Here is an 11,962-nt window from a genome sequence, read left to right as displayed (position 1 = left end):
AGCCTACACCGCGACCACCTTCGGTGTAAGTAAATAATCTTTTCAATCAACCATTATGCCTCCGTGACCGATTCTAGCTCGAACGTACTATACCGCACCGCGGTCTTCTCCGGCTCCGCGTGCCCGGGCTGCCGGCCACAGCCCGCGTGCACACAGACGGGCCCGGCCCGCTCCTGGCGAGGACAGGATCGGGAGCCAGCCCGCACAATATCTAATTGAAATCTGCTTTGCTGCAACTTCAAGCCATTGGTCTACATCCTGCTTCCTGCAACTAGAGAAAAAATACATTCTCCCTCATTTTTATGGCAGCCCTCCAGATTTTTGAAAATTGCTATTATGTCTCAAGTCCCTTTTCTGTTAGCTGAACATGCCTATTTCCTTCCACGTCTCCTCATATGACTTGCTTTCAAAGTCCTTTATCATTTCTGTCATCTGCCTCTGGACCCTCTTTAAATTCTCCACGCCCTTTGTAAAATATGGAGCCTAAAACTACACGCAGTACTCCAGATGAAGCCTAGCTGGTGCCAAGTAGAGAGGCAGTATCACCTCTGGTGTCTTGCACCTAACATTTCTGTTGATGCAGCCTAAAACTATGTTGATCCTCAATCAATCGTCCAGGAGCTTGTGGCCATTACTCCTGATTCTCCCCTCGGGTGCCCTGGTGAACAGTTGCTCACCAAGCCTTTGATGTACTCCCCTAATGTAGTGGTAAGCTACTACTAGGTCCAGTCTCAGTCCTCTTTTCCTCAGGCTAGAGAGTCCCAGATCCCTCAGCCTTTCCTCACATGGCTTGCCGTGTAAGACTCTGATCATACAGGCAGCTCTTCTTTGGACTCTCTCAAGCTTGCCCACATCCTTGTTGAAGTGCAGTGCCCAGAACAGAATGCAGTACTCCAGCTGAGGTTTCACCAGCGCTGAGTAGAGCAGAAGAATCACCTCCTTGGTTTTGCTGGAGATGCATCGATTGATGCATGCCAGAGTATTATCTGCCCTACTGGCTCTACAGCATCACACTGCTGGTTCATAGTCATATTATAGTCTACTATTACCCCCAGGTCTTTTTCATTCATGGCACTAGTCAGTTTGGTGCCACCAAGCCTGTAGGTGTGTTGGGGGGTGCTCATCCCGAGGTGGAGCATTTTCCATTTCTCGACGTTGAACTTCATCAGGTTCTGATCCACCCAACTTTATAGTCTGTCTAGGTCCACTTGTATCTGTAACCCATCTTCAAGTGTGACCATGCTTCCCCAAAACTTGGTGTCATCCACAAACTTGACCAGTGATCTCTTCACCCCTACATCCATATCGTTAATAAAGATGTTGAAAAGTATTGGACCAAGCACCAACCCCTGTGGGACACCGCTGCCCACTTCTCACCAGGATGACACAGATCCATTGACTATCACTCTGAGTCCTATCCTGCAGCCAGTTTCTCACCCACCTGACTGTCTTGGAGCGAAGCCCACAATCCTCCAATTGTATCGAGAGGACGTCATGGGATACTAAATCAAAGTCCTTTTGGAAGTCAAGGTATACAACATCAACCTGCTCTCTCGCGTCCAGGTGGTGAGTTAGTTACCTGGTCACAGAAGGAGAGGAGATTGGTAAGGCAAGACCTGCCCATGATGAAACCATGCTGGCTGCCGTTCAGGATCTTATCTTCTGCACGCTTATTGCAGATAGACTCCTTGATAAACTTTTCTAAGATTTTCCCTAGGATGGAAGTTAGGCTGACTGGCCTATTGTTACTCAGGTCCTTCCTCCTGCCCTTCTTGTGGATGGGCACAACACTGGCCCTCTTCCAGGCCTCAGGGACTTCTCTAGAGTGCCACGAGGTGTGGAAGAGTTTCACCAGGGGTTCTACAATTACTTCAGCCAGCTCCTTCACCACTCTCGGATGAAGATCATCCAGTCCCTCTGTATACTTCTAATTTTATTAATTGGTCATACACCAATCTACGGCAATGGTAGGAAGGCGATTATTCCTACCATGCTCATCCTCTACTCTACCTGGCACAGTATTCCCTTTGGTCCGGTAAAAGACCTAGGTGAAGTAGTCATTCAGAAATTCAGCTTTCTCCTGGGTGCTGGTAACCAGCTCTCCCAAGTTGCTGAGCAATGGCTCCACACTCCCATTTGTTCTCCTTCTGTTCCCTATGTACCTAAGGAAGGACTTCTGGTTGTCCTTGTTGCTAATTTAAGTTTGGTCCCCACTTTAGCCTGTCTTATCTGTTCCCTGCAAATGTGGGCCATTGTGGAACAGTCCTTCTTGGGGCCCACCCTGTGCTTCCATTGTTTATAAGCCTCTTTCTTCTTTCTTAAGAGGACCGTGATTTTCCTGTTTAGCCAAGAGGGCTTCCCAGCCCTTCTGTTACCTTTTCTCTGCATGGGAATAGACTTCCTTTGTGCTTCAAGGATCGTGTCCTTAAGGAACAACCACTCTTCACGCACACCTTTCGCCTTCAGTCCCTGGCCCCGCAGCACTTGCCCTACTAGTGACCTGGGCATGTTGAAATTTGCATTTAGAAGTCCAAGACTTCAATCCTGCTATCAGATTTGTCTGCCTTATGTTGGACAGTGAACATGATGGTTTCGTGGTCGCTGTCACCCAGACTTCCCTCTATATTTAAGTCGGTCACTGCTGGTAGTTGGGGCTTTGAACCAAAGAGTCAGGAGAAGGGTCTGCACAGTCACAAGCCACGGGACCAGGAGTAGTCAAGGTCTGAAGCATGGGTTCAAACTGGAGCCCCAAGCCAAGGGTCAGGAGCCAGCAGATCAGAAAGCAAGGACTCAAGTTGGAGTCAGGAGCTGGGTGTCAGGGAACAGAAACCTAGGCACAGATATCTTATGTAGAAGAACAGAGGAACAGCTGTCTTGAATGCAGTGTCTGGGCCTGGGCAGAATGACAGGCCCTTTATGAACCATCTCTACCCTCTACAACGAAGTCAAGCATTTTATATTTGATTCGATAGAGAAAGAGGAGATAGTGGAGAGATTGAAATGTGGGATAACACGGTAAAAGCAACAAGCTAAGCAAATACACTTTGCAACAGCATTCTGAATTGGTATCAGTGAGGCAAAACTGCAGTTGTCAAAGCCTACTGCAAGCCTCAAGATGCAAGATTATCAGAGCTTAGATAAGAGTGCCTTCTGTCAAATGAACAGAAAAGACCATATCTTAGAGGCACTGTGCAGAAAGTACCTGCAAGATGTGGACTTCTGTTTTGGGCCTCATATCTAAACTATTTCCAAGTCAAGATGATGCCTGGCTTACGAACCCAAAAGAGAGACAGGATTTCACTGCTGTCGTCAGTGGCAGGTGGCAGCCAGATAAGAGATTAATAACTGTTTTAGATATGTTGAGCTTGAGCTGAGAAAGAGACACCAATGGCAGAAACCAAACAAAAAGTGAATTCTGACAAAAGGAAACAGGTCTGGGACTAATACAATCTCATTTTCTCCAGTCCCACGCTAAATGGGTGCTTTTCCATGCTCCTAAACAGTTTAGTTAACCCAGGGGGTGGCAACCCCCAGTACACATGCCGGAGCATGGTATGCGAGGCTATTTTACTCAGCATGCCACAGACAGACAGGCTCTGGGCAGCTGCCGCCAGCCACAGAGCTCGGGCTGCTCGCAGCAGGAGGCAAGAAGGCTGCAAGCCTTGCCGTGAGCATCCCAGGCTCCATGATCGGCAGCAGCTGCCCAGAGCACAGCAGCATGCAAAAGGCAGCAGCCAACTTAGAAGCAGCTACACCTGGGTCTTGAGTCCTGGCCCGGCTCGTTGCTGTGTGCGCCTCAGGGACTACTGCAGGGACGAGGCTGAGGCTGTGCTCCACTGCCAGGGGCTGTGCGGCCACAAAACCTGGCATCCCTGCGGGGGAGGGGAGGGAGGCAGAAAGGGAGTGGGGTGAGGGAGCAAGAGGGCATATCCCTATTCCTATCCCTATCCCCATCCTGCTGGGCCCAAGTGCTAAGGACAAGGCAAACTGCGTGAGTGCAGCAGTCCCACATAGGAGGGCTCCAGTTGGGTTGCTTTGGCCCCCGCCACCCCGTTCGCCTACCCTGGGGACAGGCAATGGGGCTGGGGGAAGGTGCTCATGAGCAGTGGCTGCCTTGGGCCCAGGAGGCTCCTCTTCCCATGCCCAAGCAACAGCAGGCCAGGCTGATCTGTGCTGCCAGCCCCAACCCCAGCCCCTGCTCTGGTTCCTGCTGCACTGAGCCGGGAGCCAGGCCGCTGCCTCAGGATAGCACAGATTTGGTCACAGCCCCTGCCCCGTCACGGCCCAGGAGCATCCCAGAAGGATCTGTGCTGCCCCTGCATGTGCAGCCGGAGCCTGCTGCAGTAGAGAAGGGGCCAGCCCCTCTCCCCATGCCCTGTGCCCTGACCCCTTCCCCATCATGTTCCCAGGGGCATGCCTGAAGCCGCCACCAACAATGAGCAGGGTCAGGGCTCCGGACTGCAGTGCAGCTGCTTCCAGGTTTACAGCTGCCTGCTGTGATCAGCCCAGGCTCCCCGGCGGGCAGCAGGGGCCTGCCCAGAGCCCAGGATGCTCACAGCAGGCAGCAACGAGCCTACAGGTGGCTGCACTGGGGTCAGAGGCCTAGCTCTGCTCGTTGCTGGCAGCAACTGCACGTGCACCTCGGGGTGGACAGCAGGGAAGGGGCAGGGGCTGCGCTGCCACAAGGACCAGGCCTCTCACAATTCCTCTGCTGTCCACCCCAGCATGCCAATATCTTCAGAGTCTGGGTTGCTCAGGTTTTTGGCACTCAGCCCAAAAAACCCTGCCAACCCCTGAGTTAACCTGTTCTGAATCCTTTCTAATTCTGCAGCATCTTTTATGAGATGGAAAGACCTGTAGTGCAAAAAACCGTAAGTCTGAGAGTTAGGAACAAACATATTTAAGATTGCCTATGCCATCTCAGACTGCCTTATATAGAATGTGTACAATTTCATGATCATAAGCTTTTCCCTAAGGAAAAAAAAAGGCCAAGCAAGTATGAAAAATCAGCAATAGAGAACACACGCTGCAATGACCAACCACATAAAATAATCTTAGAGCTACAAGAACAAACAGGTTGCCACGCAGGGATTTGCATTTCAATGCCATAACTGGGGACAATCTAAGACTTACTATGACAGACTATTACTGGAGGCCTGGCTAGAAGAAATGCTCTACACCAGGGGTGGACAATTATTTTGGGCAGAGGGCCGCCTACTGGGTTTTGGCAAGCCATCAAAAGCCGCGTGACAGGCAGCCCCGGGCAGATAAATATTAATTTTCTAAATTTCTTAGGGGCCCCGCAGGCCAGATAGAATGGCCTGGCAGGCCACATCCAGCCCCCGGGCTGCATTTTGCCCACCCCTGCTCTGTGCATTGCGTGGCCTCCACTGGGCAACAGCACTAGCCATTTTGCATTATGATTAAAGCTAGGTACATATTAGAATTCTAACCATAAGTAACTTTCCCAAAAAGAAAATTCCGCAGATTTTCACATCTGGAATGTTGATAAGAAAACTCAGGAAAATGATCTGTACACTGGCACAGTGCTGCTCTCAAGGCACCTACCAAAAAAATCTTGAAGATTCCAAAATGCAGTAATAATGCTTGGGGAACTGCCGTTGCCATTTATTTCTCTCAAGATCTTGAAAGCTGGCATGAGAAGCACAGCTGCATGCTCATGGCACAGGAGCAGAGGCGACTTCCAGTTGTCATGACTGCACTTGTGCAGCTGCCAGTAGCAGCTGTTTTTTTGCCCTCTGTCCCCCTCCCCCAAGTTGGCACCTGGGGCAGTTGCCCCCTTTGCCCTGCCATAGTTATGACACTGGGAGCAAGAATTAGCAGGCAAAATTTATTTTTTGGGAACAACCTCAAGAGCAGCACAGAACCAGAAGAAACCTACCCAAAGAGTTTTGTAGTATGGAGCAGAATTTTCCAAAGCAGCTTACTGACTTAGAAGCACAAGTCCCATCACTTTCAATGAAAATTATGCTCTTAAATCACTCCAGCACTTGCAAAAACAGCACCCAGACTGCTTCCAAATTTTCAAAAGGAAGAGAGTCCCAGAATAAGTTATGTTGAAATTCTGTAAATGCTCAAGGTGAGTTAGTGGAGCAGAACAACTTTATTGAGAGAAATGAAATGACAGCTACTCGGGACTGTGGAATGAGCTGATTATAAAAGGTGTTACAGGCTGATGTACAAATTTGTGGAGGTTGCAAATTTCCATTTTTAGCTATATTGTATAATACAACCAGTTTTTTTAGTGGGCAATGTTATCATCCTAGTGACAAATAAATTGCAAATAACTGAAGCCCCTGAATAAAATATGTGATTTTATAGGCTGCTAGTCATCTATTTTTATTTTAACCACACTTAATTGTCCCTATGAAGAATGAGTGCTTCAAGTTTAGCTAGGCAAAAGCGAGTGATAAAAGATGTTATGACAGTGGGAGAATTACCTGTATCCCTGGACTGTTCATTTTATCGTTAATAACTGAATATTTCTGAAGATGTACCACAATTCTACAGATATACACCATCAACCCCTGATGCCAGGGGTGTCAAACTAATTTGGCCCTAGAGCCAGACAAGTAGCGTGGGGACAGTGCACAAGACAAATGACTAGTAAGGGGCCAAACTGTGGGCTAAATCAGGTCTGAAAGACTGGCCCTGCATGCTGGATATAGCACATGAGGCTGGCTATTACGGTGTGCAAACTGGCCTGGCCCCATGTGTCCTGGATCTGCTTTGGTCCAGCCCATGGGGCTGGTCCAGGTATGTGCTGTATGAAGCCAGGTCCAGTACATGGGAAGTAAGTACCGCAGGCAGGATGACAGGGCTTTGTGGTCCAGATCCAGGCTGCAGGCCATATCTTTGACATCCCTGCTCTAAATATTTTGTTTGGAAATGTTCTACAGGGGGAGGGAAATGCCTGCTATGTTACCTAAAATTTTCTATTAAAAACAAGTTTTCCTAAGAACTCCAGTGCTTCTGTGGTATTCAGCAGTAATTTAAACTCCGTAAAGGAGGCAACTTTAGAGGGCTCAGTGAAAACCATACTAGATTTAGGCAGATTATGAAGCACTGAGAATCACCTCTTCGCAACCATGTTTTGCTCAATATAATGTATGACTGTCTTGATGGTAAAACCCCCAATTCTACTAGCATCAGTGAAACACTACTTTATTATAGGAAACCCTCGCCCTTCATGGATTTGCCATTCACAGTTTTGAATATTTGAACCCACGCTCTCTCCCCGCACGCTCTTGCCCCTGCCACCAACAGCGCTGGCGGCGGCGTCTGCAGGAGCTCTGAGCTTGCTGCCCCGGGCAATCCTGACATATTCGCAGATTTCACCATTCGCAGGGATCTCTGGAACATATCCCCCATGAATGGCGAGGGTCTCCTGTATATGAGCTTCAGCATGCCACACAATAGATCACTTCTTCAGCAAAATATTCTTTTACCAGAGTAAAATGTACTGGTACAGGAATCACTGGATGAATTCTAATGTCTTTTTTTAACTACAAATTGTTGCCAATACTCTAAATTTCACAAGCCTACAGATGTCTAATATAACAGAACCATGTCTCATTAACTTAAGACACCAAAATGAGGCTTCTCATATATGTGCAACCCACTGTTACAGAGTATCCCACTTCCTCTTCTAGTAGATAGAAAATAACATTATATTCCTATTGTTGGCTGCTAAAATTAATCCTTTCATTCAGTGAATAGAAGACTGCTGAAAACCCACAGTTCAAAACCTAATTATAAGGAGCTTTGCACATCATATCTACACATGACAGAATTTGATTTTGTTAAAAACAAATTTACAAAAATCAAATTATACTGAAAAAGTATTATGGAAAGTAGATACTGTATTTACTCGACTACACAACAAGGTTCCCCCCCTCTCCAATTGGCATGGTAAAAAAAGCACCCCGTCTTATAAATGCACACAAGGAAATCTCATTAAATACATTGTCTATCATTAAACTGCTGCCAAAAGCAGCATGTGCTCAGCAATGGAAACCAACTATAAAGTTGATTAAAGACAGCCAGCACCAAGTATGACTATAAAACACATGGCCCACACTGGGTAAACGTGCTGATGGGAATCTTTTTTTTTTTTTTGGGTGGCAACCTATGTGTAAGCCCCAGTCTCAGAAGCCTTGAGTTCGGATCCCCCCTTGTCTTGCTTGCTCTTAGACAAAAGGCCGAGGAGCAACTAGGGGGAAAGCAAGAAAGCAGTCTGCATTGCCACAAAACTGACAGGAAGCGACTCCTCTAATCTTGCTCTTTTGGCAGTGTTCTCCCACTCTTCCCTACCACGTTGATTGGCTGAGAGGACCCTGCAAAAACCAGTTTTAAATATTCCATGGTTTTTGCCTCACTGCTGATTGGTCAAGGGACCCCAGCGGCCCTACTGCTTGTCGCTGATTGGGAAGCAAGGCTAATCAGGAGCAAGCAACAGGACTACCAGGGTCCCTCAGCCATCGGCGAAGGGGCTAAGGGGGCACACAGCAAAAAGAGCAAGGTTAAAAGAGCCGCTGCACATTGCACTTCCAGCGCGATTTAGGTACGTCCCTATATAGATTAGTGCAGCCCTGCCCTGCATGAGGTAACACCAGACCAAGTTCCCTTGCACGTCATCTACATATACATTTTGGAGAATCCCAGAACCCAGTTCTAGTCATAAGTGGTGGTTAATTAGCGCATGGCTCCTTTGTGGGGGGGAATCTGGAGTGCACACATATACTGAGCTCTGGGGTCACCATGGCTTGAAACGCTGTTGATTCAGGTGAGGTCCAGCACAATGAACTACATGGTAAATCATGAGTCTTTGGCTTTGGACTAATACCATGCATAGTTTGTAATATATAAAAGTAGGTGTTTGTGCTAAAAACTGCAACAGTTTTTTAAAAAAAGCTAACATGCATCAATTCTGGATGAATCAAGTGCATGGGTACTATATGCAAATCACTACAGACATGTTGAATTTCAAGGTTATTATTTTCAAATTTGCCCTTCACTTCCATTTGCTCAGGGAGAGCAGGGTCTGACAGTAAGATGAGGGGCGAAGAGGCTTGCCAGAGGGGAAAGCTGGGGAGATGAACAGAGACTCCCTAGACTTATTTTCACTGCTGTAGCAGTGGGAATGGACAAATTCAAGGGAAACCTCCAATAATTAGATTCTATACCTAGAAGTATAATAAATACATAATTTTTCCAGATATAGGATCCAATTACAGGGCAGAGGTTGTCTTATAATCTGGATCATCTTCTACTTGAGTAAATATGGTAATTCAACAGCTAGGAAATGCCACAAATGAGACCATCCATACAATTAATTACACTGCCTTTATTTACACAATAGCCAATTATTCGTATGATAGTATTGAACTTTTCTACACAATTCCTAACTTTTCTATGTTCAAGATGGTCCGTAACATTATACAGCTATCCTTAAAAAACAAAAAAACAAACCAAAAGAGACCAACCAACAAAAATAAGCTTTACATACCCAGGACATTCAAAGTTTAAATTTAATTAAAAAGAAATATTAAGGTATATAAATACATCAGTCAGACTCCCAAACAACAAACTCTGTAACACAGTAAGGACAGAACCATGTAAAAAATGTTTAAAAAAATTATTACAATTTGGATTAATGTGATTTGGGATCACAAAAAACTAAAATAAGATCCTAATTGTATGGGGGGTTTTTTGCCTGATGTCATTACACAACAACAAAAGTTTTCTACATCTCTTACCTGATAATACTAGTCTGAATTTTTCAAATGGGTTTGTAACATTTTGGGGGGGATACTTGAAACATCCATGTCCTTTTTGTTTTACCCTCCCTCAGCTCAGTATTATGAACTCTGAATTTCAACTCCCTATTTACAAAGATTTGTCTGGAAATATATACGTATACATGTTTTGCATTACTGGCCTATAATTAAAATTGCATCCAAGTCCAGGTGTCCCAGCCTGCAGCGCGCATGCCACAAATGGCCTGGGAAGCCTTCCTGTGTAGTGCACAGATCAGGGAGGAAACTAGGGAACACAACAGCAGATAGGACAGAGAATAGAAAGCAAAGGAACAGGTCAAGCAGGGAGCACAGGGCAATGGGAGAAAGCAGAGCAACAGACCAGTCAGGGGTAACAGATAAGGGTGGCACTCAGGGTGGATGCAGGGCTTACTTTGTGGCACGCCTGACAAAGATATTTGTCCCCACCGCTGGAGATCAGGTGTGCTTCTAAATAGCTAGGAGCCAACCGAACATGCAACGAGGGCCACCCCATGATGCCCCACCTTCAAAGCTGTGGGCAGGAAATGGAAGCTGGAAGAGGGAGGGAGAGACCAGACACCAGCACAGGAGAGCAATGGCGGGGGTAGGGGGGGCACTAAGAGACAGAGCACCAGTTACACAGGCCTGTTATAGATCATGGTAGCCAGTATCAGCAGTCACACTTTGCAGAAAAATTGAGAGCGTAAGACATGAAGAAAAACTTCTCCATCTGAAACTACTAAGAATATTTTGGAGGGAGGTATTTCAAGCTGAAATGTAGTCAATTGGTAATGCCGAGATTTAGCTTTAAACACTTGAAAACGGTACTTTCAGCAGCACAGTCCTACCCAACAGGGTGCAATGTTGGGATAATGGTTCAGTTCCAAAGGGAAGAGTGCCACCTACTGAATCAACACTGTCCAGACCATCAAAGTTTTCTTTGCAGGTCTCTCATATCGATATTTATCAGGCTTAACCTTCCCTACCATGGATGTGGCTGCAGGCATTTTTGACATTTTACAAATAATTTTTCACAGGTCTAGATGTACAACTAGAGTCACTGCTCTGTACTAAGCATTTGCCCTGGACGAATTGTTAAATATACATTATGAGACGCTAACTCAATAATTTCATTAATGTATCTGCACCTATGCGCATGAATGTTTGATATCACAGGCTGGTTACAACAGTCAGCATTACCCGGATCACACAGGAAGCTTTCTAGGGGCAACTTTCACTTTAACTTTTCTATACACAATTTCCTCTTTGTACTTTTAAAGGCAACCTAAAAAAGGAAAAAGAAATGTTTTGTCCTCTATAAACAAGGTCTGCCATTTTCCCAGCTCACTTTTCACTCTGGAACAGCGGTTCCCAAACCGACAGACTGCGCACGATACGACCTGAAGTACCGCCAGCAAACTTTTCAGTTCAACCTTAAGTACCCCCGGCACATTTTTGTCATATAAAGTCATTATAATCAGTCTGTGAACGGGTACCGCTGGCGGGCTGTCTGCGTTCGCGTGCCGCAGATTGGGAACCGCTGCTCTAGAAGTCTCACGAACGTTACGTCTACTTCTCACCACAGGACCCGGTCACGGCTAAGGTGAATCATAGCACTTCGGGCCGGAGGGGACCTCACGAGGTCGCATCCAGTCCAGCCCCCTGCTCGAGGCAGGATCATCCCAGCCGTGTGTCCATCCAGCCTGCTCCTCAAAGCTTCCAAGGATGGAGGTGCGCAGCTTGTCAGGGCGGAAGCGACCTCGGAGGATCGTCGGGTCCAGCCCCCTGCACCCAGCAGGAAAGACACGTGGGGTCAGGCAACCCCGGCGAGGTGACCGTCCAGTCTCCTCTGCCAGGGAGCTTATTCCACATCTGGACACCCTAAACGTGCAGAAGTGTTCCCTAACGCTGAGCCTGAATCGATCGTCCAGGAGTGAGTGGCCGTTACCCCCGGTTCTCCCCTCGCATGCCCACTCGCCAAGCCCTCCATGTGCCCCCAGCGCGGCCGTGAGCTGCTACCAGCCCCCGCCCCCCCGCACTCCACATGCACCTCTAGCCGCCCGCTCTCCTGCCTGACCGCGCTCCTCCTCAGAAAGTTTCACCCCCCCCCCGCCACCCCCGAAGAGGCTGCTCCCCGCCGCCCCCCCCCGGGCCGGGGGGGA

The 11,962-nt window shown here is 47.4% G+C and overlaps 1 protein-coding gene across 12 annotated transcripts in view; it reads right to left on the bottom strand.

Annotated features, from left to right (window-relative positions):
* The window catches only part of DTNB (dystrobrevin beta), a 299,067-nt gene extending 287,329 nt beyond the window's left edge, over nt 1–11,738 (bottom strand). For 3 of the 12 annotated variants that reach the window (XR_003096007.1, XM_025214126.1, XM_025214129.1), the window contains exon 1: nt 11,381–11,738. The gene's annotated coding sequence lies outside the window, so the exon portion shown is untranslated. The remainder of the gene's footprint in view (nt 1–11,380) is intronic. The other 9 variants (XM_025214132.1, XM_025214133.1, XM_025214131.1 and 6 more) reach the window with 5 other exon arrangements.
* Between the last annotated feature and the right edge of the window lie 224 nt (nt 11,739–11,962).

This window comes from Alligator sinensis, unplaced genomic scaffold (assembly GCF_000455745.1).
Source record: "Alligator sinensis unplaced genomic scaffold, ASM45574v1 scaffold8_1, whole genome shotgun sequence".
Lineage (NCBI taxonomy): Eukaryota > Metazoa > Chordata > Crocodylia > Alligatoridae > Alligator > Alligator sinensis.
The sequence above is the reverse complement of the archived record's forward strand: the minus strand, read 5'-3'. Positions and strand labels throughout refer to the sequence as shown.